Source organism: Phalacrocorax carbo, chromosome 3, assembly GCF_963921805.1.
Source record: "Phalacrocorax carbo chromosome 3, bPhaCar2.1, whole genome shotgun sequence".
Taxonomy (NCBI): domain Eukaryota; kingdom Metazoa; phylum Chordata; class Aves; order Suliformes; family Phalacrocoracidae; genus Phalacrocorax; species Phalacrocorax carbo.
Genome location: NC_087515.1, coordinates 43,213,039 through 43,231,667, shown reverse-complemented (window position 1 = coordinate 43,231,667; position 18,629 = coordinate 43,213,039). Strand labels below are relative to the sequence as shown.

The 18,629-nt window shown below is 44.3% G+C and overlaps 1 protein-coding gene across 1 annotated transcript in view; it reads right to left on the bottom strand.

The window, feature by feature from the left end:
* KIF16B (kinesin family member 16B) overlaps positions 1-18,629 on the bottom strand; it is a 220,564-nt gene that overhangs the window by 32,752 nt on the left and 169,183 nt on the right. Inside the window, exons 31-32 of the mRNA XM_064446734.1 lie at positions 10,213-10,294; positions 108-211 (exon numbers count right to left, since the gene is read on the bottom strand). The gene's annotated coding sequence lies outside the window, so the exon portion shown is untranslated. The remainder of the gene's footprint in view (positions 1-107; positions 212-10,212; positions 10,295-18,629) is intronic.

Genomic DNA, 18,629 nt, shown 5'->3' with positions numbered 1-18,629 from the left:
TTAAATCCTCTGCTGTCAAGAGGATGTTCTTCAAGACAAAAGATGACCAGGACTCACCATGGAAACCTCGTTCTTACCTGATGTTTTCTGCCCAGAGGGTCACTTACTCAGCTATCGGGTGTATGACAGACTGATGGGAGGTTCTTCAGGACTTCAGATGAGACATAGATTATCCACAAATGAAGGGACGACCATGAAGGTAAGCATCGCCCTGAAGATGGTGTAAGGACATGAGACTTCAGCACATGAAAACAAACAGAGAAAGTTGAAATAACTTTAAAAACAAATGCTTGAAAAAGATTGGGAAGATCACGTAGAGAAGACAGAGTGAAAAATGCAACTGTCAAGGAGATAATGAGCCATAAATGGCTGTCAGAGATTAGGAAGCTAAAGTGGGTGGATCAGATGCTCATGACAGAAAAGTGAAAACAGCCAAAACAAGTGATAAAGGGGGAGCTTACATCTTTAAAGAGTGCCACACTACTCACTGGGGGACTGAGATACTTTGAAGCAAAGGATAGAGTCAGGAAGGTATTTGAAAGGGGGAGGGGAGCAAGCAGGAAGGAGGCAGAGATGAAGTCAAGGGCCAAAAACAAATGACGCAAAGCATGGCGCTGGCAGAGAACAAAGGGAGTCCGGGTTTCATGTATGCGACAGTGGGAAGTGCCACCAAATCAAGGGACACAGCCTTGGCTTGTCCATGTCCGCAGGGCAATAGGCATTTCTGCCGGCAGCAAATTCAGGCTGATTGTTAACAAAAAGCTGATACGAGGCAGAGACCCGAGGAAACACAGGCTTCAGAGCAACGACAAAATAGACTGTCAGAGTGGCTGCAAATTTGCAAATCCAGGAAAAAAAGGATCAATGTACAGCCAAGAGGGGCAAAAGTGCAACACCAGAAGTCTTGAATTTAGTATCTACTTGCCTCTTTGTTCACCTGCTTTCCCAAGCAGCTGTGGCAGGTGTACCGGCAGGCACGGTGTCACTACAGGCTTTATGGCCAGTGTGGTGAAAAACTGCGAATTTTCAGGAAGCTGCCCCACCATCTAATGAGACGTTTTTACAAGTGTTGATTTTCTATCTGCTAATTTCATCCAGGCTTAATTAAAAGCAATTAGAGAGAAGAAGAGAGACAGAGGGAGGAGGACAGGGGGGGAAAAATAAAGTTATTTGACTTCACGTTCCAGGGACACAAGCACAATTTGGCAACAAAGTGAGGCTCTTGAGGGCTTTTTCCCAATATTTTTTTTTTAATGACATGTGCTAAGTTTATATTTATAGAGCTTCAGCTCCCTGGCACTGTCACTTCCAGCCAGCCTCATTATAGCTCTCACAGTACATGGCCATTAATACTAATTCCATAATGACAGTGGAGCACTGAAGTAAAATTTAACAGTTCCTCAGTTAACCATTAAAATTAGCCTATCTTGGTGGATGCTGGATCTTCTAATGTTTCAGTGCAATGCAATTTCATGTAATAAATGAGATGCCAAAAGAGGGTTTTTAATGTGTTATTACCCCATGGAGGGCCATAAGAGTGCCTTTATCCTGGCTTAGAAATGTTGGAGGGGGCTGTGTGAGCCAATTGCTTTCCACAGGGCAAATTCTATTTGGACACGGCCATGAGGGATGGAAAGGTCAAAGATGGTTAAGCAAATCAAAGATAGCCAGATCACGTGGCAAGCAAACAACCGTGCTGCACTTTTTTTGATGTACTTTCAGAGATGATGCTGGGGAAAGGGAAATGAAAAGGAAGGTGCAATGCTGGTCAGGACGATCTGCACTGTGATTAACCCCACCAGGCATAGATGCTTGGAGCTTTTTTCTAGCTGCAGTCAGATTTTTCTATTATTATTACTAGCTATTTTTTTCTTTTTATTCCTAAATTGGATGGTCTTGCCTACAAGATTAAATGCTGTGGTATGACTTAGAGATTGAAGCCGCCTCAGAACCTGGGGGAGTCATACGAAATGGTTTGGGAAAGGGATAGCTGTCTTATCAGGTTAATGAGGAATTCTTGCCAATGAAGGCTTTTCACTAGAAGAAGAAGAAGAAGAAAAAATAAAAGTACTTTATCATTGAAAAGACAAGACTGGCAACAATAAAAAATGAAAATTTTGTTCTTCCTTATGAGCAGATAACTGGTGGGAAATCATTATTACAGATACTTCAGAAATAATCACTGTCATCTCTTCTCAAATGTTGCTTCTTAAAAGCCACAGACAGGTTTTCTTACATAATGGCCTCAAAATCTTTGCTCCTTTCTAGAAGAAAACCGGCAAGCTAAATAACTGCTAGGCTCATACTACTTTAAATTTTGGTCTAGTTGCCTCTTTATGAGCTATCAGCTTTAATAACATTGCCTTGAGTGCTGTGGCCACACAAATCTGTCTGTGCTCTGTAGGGGGATGATTTTATTTTGAAAAACCTCTACATCCTAACTGTGGATGCTGTCTGTGCTGGTGACAGACGGTGTTTCAAGGCAGCCCCTCCTCTAAGTTGGTGTAAGTCAGCGTCACCGAATTTGTTTTGATCTTTGAAGTAAATTTGTGGGACACTTGTGGTCCTGCTGCTGCCCTGCATGTCCTTTTCTTTCTCCTCTTCTTCCTCCCTCACTGCCTCCTGTCAGTAACAGCCTGATGCCACTGGCCTAGCCAGGACTTTTTTCTAACAACTGCTGTAAGTCCGTGACCAAAAACAAAGCCTGAAGTATTTTGAACAAATAGATGCTGGTACACATTGACCAAGGTTTCGAGTGACTGAAAAATACCACATACTATGCTTATGTTTCTTCAGCAATGAAGCTGCAAGGAAAAGACAACAGCAGTGAGGAGAGCTGCATTTTCTGGAGTTGGTGTTCTCATCTCCCCTTTTTGGCCTTTGCATATACTGCTTTGTCTTCAAGAAAACAGGATCTGTTTTTTGTAACAAAATCAACTGCAAGAGCTCAAGTGATTTCCCCTCTTGGCCCTCCTGTCCTGCTAGGAGACATCTGGACCCTCTCTTCACCTCAATGTACTGCTGAACTGGGGGAATCTCCTTTTCTTAAAAGAAAAAGAAAGATAAAATAACATTTTTACTGCCAGTGAGTGTCTATGAGAGGTCAAAGCCAATCATGGATCTTGTTTAGTTACATGGCATTGCTTAGTGTCAAAGCCAAGTTATCACCTCCCTGTAGCTATTTACCCCATGTCATTAACAGGGCAGAAAAAAACAAGTTGTGAATGGCATCACTGCAGTTTCAAGTACACTACGGGCAGGGAGCGGCTGTACCTGCTCCACAGCATGGCTTTGCTAGGGACCTGTCCTGGTGTTGTTCCTGGTACCACCTGTGCGCAGCCTGCCTTGCTGCCCAGAATGCAGTAATAAATGCTAATCTCCAGCACAGCCCAGCGTTGTTTCCCATTGGCTTGTCCACTTCTGCTCTGTATTTTATCCAAGCTCCAGATGAGCAAGTATTTGCAACCCTTCTCTGGCCATTTGCATGAGATTGTTTACTGCTGAAAATAAATCTTGTCAGAGTGTTAATTGGTCTCCTTTCTAGTGTTTATTATCTTATTCTTCTCTGTGGTTTACAGAAAGATATAATAGATATCACTCACTTTGCCCCCAAGTTTCTGGAGGCAAAGCTGGTATCATCCTTAGCGTTCACCAGAGCATCTGCTTGTAACAAATCTGAGCAATCTGCAGATTGAAACCAGCCTCCCCAGAAAGGCGGGAGGGTTACTCTCTCCCTTCCAGGTGGTTGCTGGGTCTGAGAGTGATTGATAGACACAGGACCATGAAATGAAGCTTTGTGGAGGAGCTAGAGAACAGCCTGCATGTGAGGACCAGTTGGTGGTTGATTGTGCTGCTGCTGAAAGTAAGGGAGAGTCCCTCGTGCTGCTCCCCCTCTCCCCTGCCGCCACTGTTCTTTCCCTCTGACTGCCAGACACCCAAAATACTTTTTCAAAGAAAACGATGCTCCATCATCAGGAATGGTGGTAAAATGATAATTAAACAATGTGTTTAATGAGCAGGGAACAAGATCAGAGCCAACTGTGCAGCTGTGAGGCCTTCTTTAGGCAGCAAAAAGAAAACAAAAATATATGGAATAAGGTTAGTTAACTTCGTTCGCCTAAATGAACATTATAAGGACAAATATTCTGTTCACATGTACCCTTTCAGTAGCATGTTTAATTTGTTAAGCCCAAGCGGATTCGTAAAATGAGCCCCTTTATCTTCATTAAAACTGATGAGAATGAATTGCAAGATGTGACATTATTATTCTGGCGTGCTTCACTCTGTGTGCAAGCCTCTGCAGCATTAAAGAGCACAAATAGGCTGCAGCCTGGCCACATATGGCTTTGCCATAGCTGCCTTGACAAACCTGATCTGTTCTCTCCCTCACCTCAGGATATGTAAAAGTTATGGTAGTCCAGCAGCAGCAGCAAAAAAAAAAAGGCAGAAAACTCTTCCATTTAATGGGGAATTAGAGGAATCAGTCTTCTGTTTTCAAAAAGAGATTGCCACAAACCCAGCAAGCAGATGCTGAAACAGCTCTTCAGCCTTTACAAAATATTGCTTCATGTCCCTCATTATATGACAAAATAGATACTTAATTTTTGAAACCACTCTTTCTAGGCTTTCAAGGATTTTAATTAACATTTTCTTCATTATAAAGAGGCAGAGCTGTGTCACTTCTCAGATTGCCTGTAGTATGTATCTTTTGGTCTCTCTCCCTGGCACTGACATTGCTTCCAGAGCTTTTCAAGGCTTTCTGGGAAAGCTCATTACTTGGGCCATCAGTCTAAATTAGGCCAAAAAATAAATTTAAGAGTAAGCAAAGCATGTAGACAGACTGCTTAAGCTAGTGGGTGCCTGTGGGCTGGGCAAAGCATCCTTAAGGCTTGCAGGCACAACCATAAGCCTTTCTCTATATGGCAGAACCACCAGTAAAGGTCTTAAAGGAAACAGTAATGGCCTGTCAACAATGATGTTATGTATCACGGCTTCAGGAAAAGGCATACTCGGGACAGTTCAGAAGCTTGCATTATGTGAACATAAGAGCAAAATACTATAGCTGAAGAAGGAGACAGCTTCTAGCAAACCCTTGCTTTTCTGGTGAAACCCGTTGGTGAAACCCTACATGAATGCTCAAGTCCTTAAACAAAAAAAAAGAGTGCACCAAGCACTGTGATGCTTGGTTTCAGCTGGGCACCAGGAACTCACAGTCAGCAGGGCAGCCTTCCCTTGCCAAGTATCTGATCCCAGCAGTAAATTATTTGTGCCTTCTGGGACACCATTATGGCCTGGTCACCTGAAGTAGATTGAAAGAGTTTGATCTGATATCTCAACAGGACAATAGCCTTGCCACTATTAGTTCAGTGCTACAGCCGCTCCCACCTCTGGCTTTCTTAAGGTAAGCTTGAGTTCATGAACAGATGTCCCAGAATGTTAAGTGCTAAATGCAATGAACCTATAGAGTAGATTAGACCTACTATATTGCCCTGGTTTCAGCTGGGGTAGAGTTAAATTTCTTCATCGTAGCTAGTACGGGGCTATGTTTTGGATTTTTGCTGGAAACAGTGGTGATAATGTGGAGATGTTTTAGTTGTTGCTAAGTAGCACTTACACTGGTCAAGGACTTTTTCAGCTCCCCGTGCTCTGCTGGGTGCACAAGAAGCTGGGAGAGGACACAGCCAGGACAGCTGACCCAAACTGACCAATGGGATATTCCATACCGTAGGACGTCATGCTCAGTATATAAAGCTGGGGGAAGAAGAAGGAAAGGGGGGCGTTTGGAGTAATGGCGTTTGTCTTCCCAAGTAACTGTTACGCGTGACGGAGCCCTGCTTTCCTGGAGATGGCTGAACACCTGCCGGCTGATGGGAAGTAGTGAATGAATTCCTTGTTTTGCTTTGCTTCTGTGCGCAGCTTTTGCTTTACCTATTAAACTGTCTTTATCTCAAACCATGAGTTGCCTCACTTTTACTCTTCTGATTCTCTCCCCCATCCCACCAGGGGGGAGTGAGCGAGCGGCTGCGTGGTGCTTGGTTGCTAACTGGGGCTAAACCACGACATATATTATAGCTTCATTACATCACATCTGTAGCCTTACATGGACATGAGCAGAATGATTGCCGTTTAAGAAAAAGACTACTTCTTTTGGCCAGAAATAGATCTTATCCCCAAACTCTCAATCAGATCACAATTATGGCATCTCGAATCAAACTACGAACCCCTAATCAACATCTCTATGTACTTTCCAGGCAAGGGTGCATCCTAATTATACACTCATTCATTCACCAATCATCTCCTTTTGTTAGACTTGTTGCTTTGAGATCCGCTGGGGGAAATGTGGTCTGTGTTGAGTTTTGAACATGATCTGTACATACCGATTTCACAGAAGCAGCACTCACCCAGCAGCACTGCTACTGGAGACACCTTCCTGCAATTCAACAAGCTGGTGCGATCCCTCCCACCTTGGATTTTGGCCTAGAGAGGGTGAATACCTCAGGCATCAGGGAAACTGTAGTCCAGCTTGCTTCAATGATTAAATTCAAGCGCCTGCACTGCAGTAGTAGCAGCACTGAGCGCTGGGCCCTCACCTGATGTATTTTCAGACCATGTCTGCTCCTTCGGCTGCTTACAGACATGGCATGAAACAAAGGCACAGTGGGTTTTGGGCAGAAGTCTAAGGAAAATGCTGCTGTAAGGGAAATGCAGTAGCTGAGAGCCTGGAGACATGTGCATACCCAAGGTTTCCCCAACAGACACACAGACATTACTGTGCACTGAAGTGCAGCTGCTCCTGTGGGCACCTAACTCTCAGTGAGCAGAAATTAATCCAGTGCCTCTGAAACTTCGGTTCATTTTACTGTTGAGAGGACAGGCATCCCCACCAGATCCTGGTAATCAGATTTTGACTAGCTCCTCCATACATTTCTTTTTCCTTCTCCCTCAGTTTTTTAAACTCCAGACAGTTGCCACTTGCCCATATGTGTCTCACTGGTGCACGCTGTGACATTTGTTTAATGTGCTGTCGAGGAAGGATGGTGAACGAAACAATCCCAGCATATTGGTTATTAGCTTTTGAGGAGCTAAAGGCTCTTTCTGGCATTTCAATGACAGAAGGAGACAGCTCTGTTCTTCTTCAGTGGGACTTATAAATATGGATATGAGGAAAACTTCAGAAACAAGAGGTGGGAAGAAGCTAACAGGCTGGCTCTGACCTTGGGGCGGGCACTCGCTGCTTTGCTGGGTGTATTAAATCTGTAAATAGATGTACATAACCAATGCAAGGCTTTTCCTTCATGTGTTTGCTTTTTAAAACAATGGGTAGACAAACCAAATTATCGTTTGGGTGTTTGGCCACCTCATGACTCCTTATAAAGAGATTTGCACATTAAAATCTCATCTCTGCAGGAAAACTTGGTTGTAACTTCTCCACCAGCACCCCTGGGCAAAGGTGGCTGCAGCCCTCAGACACCAAGTAACAGATTAAGGTTTGACGATGCCATGTCTGTCTGCAGAGGGATACCTCTGGCTGATGGGACAGCAGGGAGTGCAGAAACCTCCCATCCCCTGAGGCAAATGAGCAGTCAGGCATGCAGATTAATTTACAGAAGTTAATAGTTAGCTCACTGAAAGAACTAAAGGCAGCACTTCATACACGCAGGGAGAAGCCCGTGCTGGGAAGCTTTAATTAAACTAAGCATCTTGCAGAAAAATGTTGCCCCAAAAAAAAAAAAAAAAAAAGGATAAAATGCACTGTGCCAATGAGTTATTACCATAAACCCTCACCTGGAGAAGCCCTCGTTTCTCCGCTGTTGCAGAAGGCCCAGATCCTAATCCCTGCAAACAGCTAATTTGGGATGCAAAAGATCCCACATCAGCTGATGGATGAGGAAGAGGCTTGCCAGAAGGGATCCCTGCTCAGGGCTGGGAGAGGGAGCACAGCATGGCCAGGCAGTCAGCTTTCCTCTCATTAGTCTGGTGCTGGCTGAAGGCCAGGGCTCTCGGTGCTGTCTTGCCCCTGGCTAGGAACAAGGAGCCAGAATCTCTTGGATTTTGGAGCTTGTAGAAATGGTTTTGGTTTAGATCATCTCCTTTCAGACAGTGCAGCTCAGCTGTCTTCAGATTGTGTAACTTTGTCCCCAGGCTTTTCTGGGCAATGTTGTGGCATTTCCTTGGCACCAGCATTTTCGCTGCCCTTTCTTTGCTAGCTCTTTGAAGACAGGTGCTCTTGCTCTGATCCAGTTTGGAGCCCCAGTTTTAAAAATTTAGGCTCTGGCTTTACTGTTACTTCATTATGTTTCACTGTCACTGCTGAAAAAGGGATTTTCATTTGGAAGCTGCCTCCTTTGCTTATACAAAGAGGGGGGGTGAAAACCCCACAGTTCTTACAAATAAAACTTCATGGTGTAAAATAAATACAAGCACTTACATGATTCCTCTTCAGTACATGATATCTATAATTTAGCAGTGAACTCGGTGCTTTACACTCAAGTACACTGCAGCTCCTGAATGAGCCTGTGGATTACATGATTCCTCATGGGTGGAACTGGACACAGGAATGTTTGAGACAAGCCTAAAAAATCAATGGGTGCATCAATGCAAGCGAATATTTTACCTCTGCCACAGCCACAAAGCATCATCTACCTCAGCTCACGGTGTCCTGACTGATGGGGAGGGGGATCCAGGATACTGACTGAGGTAGCTGCGGTGAGGATTTGCAGAGGAGAGGGTTCAAAATTATTTTCTGGGTTGTTTTCACTGGTCTTGATGGTCACAGGGGGATGAGTTCAGACATAGCTGGTTCAGTCAGCATGCAAATAGTGTTTCCCTCCTCTGCCCCACAGATGGCAACAGCATTGACATGTCACCCTTTTTGGGGTTGAATCTCTCCATTACACCAGGCAGATGGAAAAGCTCTGGCAGTGGTGTCTCCTGGCCTGCAAAAGCACTCATGCAAAACATGCTAAGCATCAAAGCCATCTCCCCTATTAGGCACTGCCATGCTGGGTCTGAAGGCAGAGAGCCCAAAGGATGCAGGTCACGCTGCTGAAACCCCTTAGTTTTGGGCGTTGTGATGTGCGGGGTGAGGTTTCTTCCACCAGCATGTGGACCTGTGATGCAATGCACATCAGAGGTCACTTGGCCATGACAGAGCACACTGGATGCAAGGGGACTGTGCCAGACACCTGCTCCTCTGCCACTCACCTCTGTGCAGTCTGTGCTCCGCATCTTGCCAATCCCTGGGAACTTTTAGATAATCAATGTTTGAGGGAGGGATCATTACCAGCTTTTAGCTTGCCCACTGACATCAATACTATCAAAGAAGCCTAAATGCACGCTCTCTTTTCTAAGGAATTACCACCCTGTAACGCAATACCTTTGGCTCATATTGATCCACCCATGGCGGATTATGCACAGCTGCTGACAGGTAAGACTGAAAATATGAAACAGCCCCCTCAAAGTGCTGGTACTGTATAAAGCCTTTATTGAATAGCAATCTAAACATTCAGGCTGCTCCTCTCAGATAACTCAGATAACCTAACCTTTTCCTGCATTAACACCTCAACACTGAAAGGAATCAATTATGTCTATCAGTCCATGTAGATTGGGAGCTTGTTTTTGGGAACTTCCCCTTGCTCCTTCATTATTGGGTGATCAATAAACCCTTTCAATAGGAGCATTTTGCAGTTATGTAATGAAAAAAGTTTGGCTTCAGCTGATCCTCTCTGTTGTTCTTTTTTGGGGACTGGATTTTTTTTTTGTTTGTTTTATGACTATGAATTAATTACATAAAGCAGTCCTGAAACAGAAATCCAATCTGTCCTTTCAAAAACCAGGCATTCTTTTTGCTGCTTAAGGAAAAAAAATGAAAACTAGCAATAACAAAATAGAAGTCAGCCATAAATATTTCATGCTTTCATTTTCCCTGAATTAACTGTTACTCTTCCCTTAATAAGGCTACAGAAGAATTGTCATAGCAACAGTGGCAGCTCATTGAAGAAACTACAAGTGAAACGTAACCCTGACTGTGCAGAGGTGGCTGCAGCAGTGACCTGTGCAGGTGGGACTAGACCCATGGTCCAAGCCAGTCTCCAAGGGTGCTCCATGAAAGGCTGTGTACACTGGCAGCCCAAGAAAAAAGGTGTCAGCAAGCTCATTACACCAGTGTTTGGGGCAGTGGATGCTGCTCCTTGTTCTCCTGGGGCTTCTTACCTTACTCCCCTTTTCTTCAGAGAGATCTGTCACTGTCACTGCCTCTTATTCTATGCCCCTATGAAGCTTCTCCAGCATTGAGCTGCAAAAAAGGTGAAGACAACAGTGAATTTAAGCAAGAAGCTTCAATAACACATACACCATTTTAAAAAACACATTGGAAAGGAAGTTTCCAGATTCCCCAGAGAATTTGCCACATCTCCCCAAGGTGAGCACTGGTTTTTCTTTTAAACCAAAATACACTAGAACATGGTGTGAGTTTATCTAGTTTTCAGAAGGATGTTCTCAGCTTATGATAAAACTTTGTAGGTGAGGGAAAATTGTGCCTTGAGTTTGGATAAAAATGTCCGCATTCCCCACCGAAATTTTATTTGAAAAGAAATTACTGGGTGTTTTTATGGTTTTTTTTTTTGACAAATATTTTCTGCTGAAGAAAAGTCTGACCAGTTCTGTGTGAGTTGCTTTTACATTGTGTCCAATGGAGTACTGCCAATCCCAAACACACACAAAAACCCACGAGTCATAAATTTAAACCATCATAAGACTAACTAAAAAAGAGCTAAAAAAAAATTTTAAAAAAGGCACCAGGGACTAGGGTTGTCTCATAGTTTCTGACTTCTGGGATTTATTTCAGTGATGTTTCCAAGCTTTTCTCTGCTAACATGAAGGGTACAAACCTGTAATGTGCATGAGACATGGACACTTATTTTTTGGTGGCCAGACGTCAACCACTGTTTTCTATGCGTTTTTGAAGACATTTCTCTGGGACCCTTCTTCCTCTTTCAGCTGATCACCTCTACTAGAGGAATAGATGCAAAATCTGGGATGTCTTCCAGACTGTTTTTTCATATAAGCAAGACGCTCAGTGATGGCAGCATCAAATCCATGCCCTCCGCCTGCAGCAAGGCCAGCAGCAGCACCGAGGCTGCTCTTTAAATGCTCACTGGAGACAGGCCAGCTCAGGGGCTGTGAAGAGGAGCCATTTATTTTTCCAAAGTTTTTTTCAATTTCAGATAAGCCAAGGGACTATCTGCACACCTGCAGAAAGCAGTCTGTGGGAAGCATCTTATCAAGCACAACACTTAAACTGGTGATCTGTATCCCTGCTCTCCATCACTCAGTATTCATTTATGGGCCAGATTCAGTGGAGGCAGAATACCCTCAGCTCCCATTTCAGCTGGTTTGGCTGCTTTAGGTTTTCATTTGGTGGCAGGCAGAAGATGCACTTTGTAAAAGCTTCCATTGGCCCTTGCAGTACAATTGCTCTGAGTGGTTTCACCCAAATGCCAGATCTAGCGAAGGCTGCTGGTGGCAGCCTGCACCTCTGAGGGTTTTTCATTCCTCTAGAGCCTGCCCAGCCATCAGGCCCAGCGCCGCACCCTGCCCAAGCACAGCCTGCTCAGTGCCACACTCTCATGCATGTCAGCATCTTGCTAATTGCTTGTTTGCTCCCAGCTTATTCATAAAGATTTAAAGACCACCCTGCCTCCCTTCAGAGGCTGGAAATAAAGGACCTTGTTCGGCTTTTCAAGTGTATATGGAAGTGATTTCAGGCTTCATCTTCCAAAAAAAAGCCTGTGAACAACTGCATGCACAAAGCTGTTGTTGCTAGCGATACACCCGGTCATTGTAAGATGACGGTGGCTGCATGCAGATGAACATCAAGGTGTACAACAGCTATGGGAAAGGATGATTATCAGCCAAACATGTGCAGCCATAATAATTACATCACACTAAAGAAAATGTCAGGGAGACTTGAAGTGTTAAAGAAAATGGTTTTCCAGGCTTTGCTACGCTAAGGCAAAAAAAATTGAAAATCTGGCCGAGGGGTCATCAATGCAATAATAATTTTGTAATTCTCTCAGAGAGCCTGACAGAATGGCTCTGGAAAGGACTCTCTGTCCCAAAGCTTTTCAATGGGCAGTGGCAGAATGCCCTAAATCCTACAAATAGGAAACCTGAGGCACTCATGCGCCAAGTCAGTAACTGATATTAATATTATATGTGCACTATTTGGAAACGCTGCAATGGAGATTTAGTTGACAAAATGAGAAACGGTAGTGTAAATACTGCTTTTCCCTAATGTCTCCCATGGCGGGCCACATGCAGTGGCAGGCTGCACTTGCAATAATAAGCCTGTTGCAAATCATGTTTTCCAGGGAGGGTGAAACTGCTACATGATACTATTGGGGCATCTAACTTTGCAACATGTCAAAATGAATAGAATAGAAATTTTCACTTGGAAGTGACCTACAACGATGTAGCCCAACTGCCTGATCACTTCAGGGCCAACTACAAGATAAAGCATGTTATTAAGGGTACTGTCCAAATGCCCCTTAAACACTGACAGGCTTGGGGCATCGACCACCTCTCTAGGAAACCCATTCCAGTGTTTGACCACCCTCTTGGTAAAGAAGTGCTTCTTAATTGTCCAGTCTAAACCTCTCCAGTTTATGCCTACGGTTCTGTGGCACTCAGGATTCTCCTTTGCTAATGAAAATAGTACTCGCATATGCCCAGAGGTGTATTCAAAATCTTGCAGATACCAAGACGCAAAAGAAAAGCATCACCAGGAAGAAAGTACCTAAACCAGGAGATAAATAAACATATGCTCAAAACATGGCAACAACTCTGAAGAAGCAACTGACTTCCAGAATATAAATGGAAGTGGAGAGCCTATGGACAGGGTTCCTCTCTGCAGCACGCCATGGGGCCATGGAGTGAAATTGTATTGTGGGACAACTCAGGGCCATGGGAGAAATCCCAACAACACAAGCTTGGCTTAGGCTGATTTCCTGGTTTTCTTCTTTAGGGGTTTTCCAAATCTGTAGTTGGACACTTAACACTTTACTCAGAGAAAATAAACTTAAAGAGCCTTCTGTAATTAAAAGGGCTGCTTGCAGAGGGACCTGAGACAGCCAAGCATCTCTGGAAGCATCTCCCCCAACCGGGACTGGGACATCGCTGGAGCACCTGGCCAACAGCGATTTTCAGCAGAGCCAGATTTCTTCATTTATTGAAATGGTTCACATATCTTCCAGCCAGCTATAGCACCAAGCAGAAGAGCCAGCAGTGAGAAGTGCCACATCAGTGGAGAAAAACCTCCTTTGGCGTAGAGAAGCAGGGTCTTAGGTAGTCAGTGAAGGGAAAGATGGACCTCAAAGGGACAGCCTGTCATCATTAGGTTAAATGCCTAAATTAGGGCCTACCTCCACACACCTTTAAAACAGCAAGGTGTCTCTCATACAGGTACTTCAAGATAGATAACTGAATTAGATCCAATGCACAATATTCCCCACCAGTGACTCTAGTGAATTTTTCAACCTCCACTTTTCTACCGTTTGTGATATAATTGCTGCTAAATAATGACAGGCATAGCTATGTGACAGGTTAAACATATATATACACTATTTAAAATATAATAAAGTACTAATATTATGTAACAGAATACTATCATACAGGCACTAATGTCATCCTGGGCACAAACCAAAACAACACAGGGGGTTTCTTTGCGGTTCTGCAAGACACATTGAATCCTACAGTGATTACAGAATCACAGAATGGCAGGGGTTGGAAGGGACCTCTGGAGATCACCTTGTGCATCCCCCCTGCTTGAGCACATACACCCAGTGCAAAGGGCACAGGAACGCATCCAGGGAGGTTTTGAATGTCCCCAGCGCAGGAGACTCCACAACCTCCCTGGGCAGCCTGTTCCACTGCTCTGCCACCCTTACAGGAAATAAGTTTTTCCTCATGTTCAGGTGGAACCTCCCATGTTCCAGCTTGAGCCCATTGTCCCTTGTCCTGTCATTGGGCACCACTGGAAAGAATCTGGCCTGATCCTCTTGATACCCACCCCTCACGTATTTATAAACATTGATGAGACCCTGCCACAGTCTTCTCTTCTCCAGGATGAAAAAAGCCAGGTCTCTCAGCCTTTCCTCATAAGGGAGATGCTCCAGTCCCCTGATCATCTTCGTAGCTCTCCACTGGACATGCTCAAGCAGTTCCACATCCTCCTTAAACTGGGGGGCCCAAAAGTGGACACAGTACTCCAAATGTGGTCTCACTAGGGCAGAGTAGAGGGGGAGGATAACCTCTCTTGACCTATTGGCCACACTCCTTTTAATGCAGCCCAGGATACCGTTGGCCTTCTTGGCCACAAGGGCACATCGTTGGCTCATGGTCAGCTTGCTGTCCACCAGCACTCCAATGTCCTTCTCAATAGAGCCATTTTCCAGCAGTTCAGCCCCCAGACTATACTGGTGCATGGGGTTGTTCCTCCCCAGGTGCAGGACATTGCACTTGCTTTTGTTGAATTTCATCAGGTTCCCCTTAGCCCAGCTCTCCAGCCTGTCCAGGTCATTGAACTACCCATATATCCAGAGCAGTTTGGTGCTTTTTGCCATGCACTGGGTTATTGTTTGGCTAGTTAGCTTGTAACAGCTGATCAACTGTGGCATAAAATACCTACAAATCATGAGCCTTCTATAAAGCATTTTCAAATGCACTCATACAGTAATTTGCGACCACTTCATTGGAGGAAAACCCACCATGTCTACACTAGGAGCACTTCTAGTTGCATATTTAAAATTCATAAATATTTGAGTGATGAAATTTTCACCTTCCCAAACTTGATTGCTCTATGTTCGTGGTAAGTGAACTCCAAAGGACTGGAAAGAAACTTTTTACTTTTAGGCAAAGAGATAATTTCCAGCTATATTCACCTATCTTACTCTCTCTAAGAAAAGGTCCTTCTCTCTCAGGCCTTGTTCACAGTAAGTGCACCCTCCCAGGGGTCTCTCTCAAGGAACACTATCTTTTTAACTGTCACCTCTGCAATTCACTCTAAGGCTGTGCATGCATACAGTAAGGAAAATAAAGTAATTAATATGGGCCTAACGTATTTCTTAGTGCACGAGAAACTCAAGTATTGACTGAGTAACGGTTATAGCTCTCGCTGCCATTGGTTTGAACTTGTCAAAGAGGAAGGACTAAATCAAATTATTAAACAAGTCAACAAGCTGAAAATTTACTTCTTCCTCTAACGCTTCTGGCAATGGCTAAATGAAGTACTAAATCAAATACATCATAGCAAATTAGCAAAGTATGTTATAGGAAAAATGAAGCTTAATGGCACACAGCAATTGCCAAGATTTTTAATCAATTCTTTGCAGCCTCGGTCCTTAAATGTTTAACAATGGAAGCATAATATAAAGAAGATTAGCTCAGAACACAAAAGGAAATTCCCTAGTGAAGTTCGGAACATGGAAAGGATTTTTTTTCCCCTTCAGGACTATCTCTACAATGCTACTACATTTTCACACTAATTTCAATTTGAGTTTCAGTACTGCTTAAATTAAACCACCAAAACAAAACATAACTGCAAGTGAACAAATTCACTTGCATCTCTCTACATCTTTAAAGGTATGAAATGGAAGTCAGGAAAATTACTAGAAGATCACCAAATTACAGACTCCCCTTTCATATCAACATGGGCACCTCTTTGGAAGAAAAACAACATATTGTGAAGTTTCTAAAAGTGCTATAGCTGTTTGCAAATTTTACATGCTTTTTTATATCTCCATCAAATATGTAACTTCTTTAAGATGCTGTATGCTTTTTCAGAAAAATGTTGACTTCTCTGAATGATTGGGGTTCTCCAGTAGAACAAAAGGCTTATCTGGTGCCGATTTGGCCCATCTGGAACCATCAAACACCAAGGGAGACTTGAGGGGCGCAGGTTAGACATGATGCCAGACAACGTGTCAGTTTTTAAAAGCTGTGTTCAGTACACTTCAGGTCCTTGGTCTTATTATATGCTGCTATACAGCAGAATACATCAACAATGTCTCCAGCAATTAATGGAGTTACATTGGTGGGAGTAAAAGGAGGATCAAAATAAGATGCTACAGCAATTGCAGAGAAACCACAGAGGTATAGCGCTGGGGGCAGAGGTATTTGTGGCAAATTGGGCAAAGGAGAGAAATGATGAGAAGACACATATTTGCAAGGACAGAAATGTAGAGATGACTGCTGTGACCACTGCTGAATGTCTAAAGATAAGGGCATCCCTCACAGTGAGAAAGGGCTACAAAGTGCACCTTTTCTGCACCTGCTGAACTTTACAATCTGCCTGAAAAGCCAAAATTATTAAATAGTCTACGTGATCAAAAGCTGCTGTGCACATCTGAATATTGGCAAAACAAAAACGTGGGATAAAAATTGATTGTTAGCTTACATAATGCAGCTCCATTAAGGTCATGATAACATCAACAACATTTGTCACTAACATTTGGCACTTGCCTGTTCCTCCTGAGACTCACTTGGGCAGATTTGTGTTTGTTTCTGCACATATGTGGCTCTATGCTTATGACAGAGGTGAGCCAAAGACCTGCCTTGTGTCCAGGGAGCAGAGGGTGGGATGGCTTGGGGGGCTGCCATTCTGGTGTAAGGTCACCCCACAGCCCCAGGCCAGCACCAGAGGTGGCGTTGGGTTGTCTGCAGATGAGCTTTGCCCATGTGGTGTCAGGCATTGAAGCTGAAGCATTGAAGGCCACCATGATGGGCCCTGGTGTGTCCCCACACCACTGACTGACCTCTGTGAGGACAGCATCTGCTCATCCTTGTGTGCATGCCAGCTGCGGTACAAATATTGCATTGGGTTCACAGAAGAGTGTTTAAATACAGCCAGCAACTGTGCATGTCCTCCTAAGAGGGGCAACAAAGTTGCCTGACTTCACCCGTTGATGCTTGCAGGGATGATGCCTGGCACCAGGCTGTACTACAAGGTGAGGGGGCAAACCAGCAAGGAGGTACCTGCTGTGGCTGCCACAGCATGTCCAGAAACGCAGGTAAAATGCCAAACAAGGAGAGGAGCAAGAGATCTGAGACCTGCAGCTGATACAGCACCCTGTGGTCAGAGACGTGTCTCAGTGCTGTGTGTGCAGTGCAGGATACACTGGGGCCATGGAGGGGGTCAGTACTGCTGGACAGAGGCTGCAAACCATGGCACCCCATGCCTGGAATAATTTTGCTATCAGGCACACCTCCTAAAGTACAAACCAATGCTTTCGTCAGCAAATGCACAACTGAAAACACAAAGAGAGTATGAAGCTCAGCATCCTCCAAGAGATCCAGAGGGAAAGCTCTGTGCAGTACTGGCAACTGGGTCTGCCTGGTCAACACGCTGTGGTGAACAGCACAAAGAAGAAAACACCATACTATCTCACCTTCTTCTGCAGACATCAACCAGGGGATGTGACCCTGAGGATCCAGGTAAGCTCACAACACAAGTAATTTCTACCCAGTTTTCTGATTAAGGGTCTCAAAACCTCCTTCTCAAGAGATAAGCATTTTTATTAACTGAGGATTTTCATTCCCATTCCTTGTGCGTATGAGTTGTCACTGCATGATGCTCTTACTCTTCTGCCATCCTCTGGGGCAAGGTGTCCCTGGCCAAGACCAGTCCTGGTGCAGCAACCTTGGTGTCACTAGTGCTCAGGGGAAAAAATCCTGGTTCAAGACTCCACGCTCATTTTTACAACCATGCCATTTACCTCAATAGCATGTTTATGCATGCATGTGAAAAAACATTTCAAAGATGTTTTCCACTACATCAAGACACAGAAGGAGTAAGCAAAACTTAAGAGAGTGAAGAAATGAACCAACATGGCTCTTGAACACAGCTATGATAAAAGGACAAAGGACCCTCAAAGTCAGTCTTCAGCTTCTTTAGTCTGTTTTTGCATTTGCATGGTTGTGGTAGGGAGCGAAACGCTTCCTCCTTCCCTCCTGTGGTCCCCAAGAGGATGGGATTTTTCATCTAACAGGAAGGATAAGCACTCACCCTGTGGGCTCAGATGAGGAGGGTTTCTTCACCATCTTTAACACCAGCAGTGGACAATACACTGACACACACACTACTTTTTTGGTGACACCATTTCCAGTGCAAGGAGGCAGAAGATGCTGACAGAAGACCAGAGCACAGCTGGAGCTGCTCTGACTTGCCCGAGACACCACTGGGCTGAGGCTGGACGAGCAGAGATACTCATCACTGGCCAAACATCTGGCTCTAAAACAGGTTGGTCTCACTATAAAGTACTCATACGACAATACATGTAAACATAATTCAAAACACAATACAAGTCCTTTCCAAGCTAATTTCTTTTGCAAGTCTGTGACTATCACAGAATTTCTCCTACTGCTGTGTCCCCAGGTGTATCCTCCCTATCCCTAAGGCTGGTACACCATGAACTGTTTTAGTGCAAACAGTAACCGTGTTCCAGGGAGGAGTAAGGCCTGGCTTGAAGGGCACGCAGCATTTTTAGTTTTCAACTTAGGTAGGGACCTGGCCTTGTAGCTATGTAAATCACAACCTCTAAAACAAACCAGAGGGTTGCCAGGTCAAGAGGCCA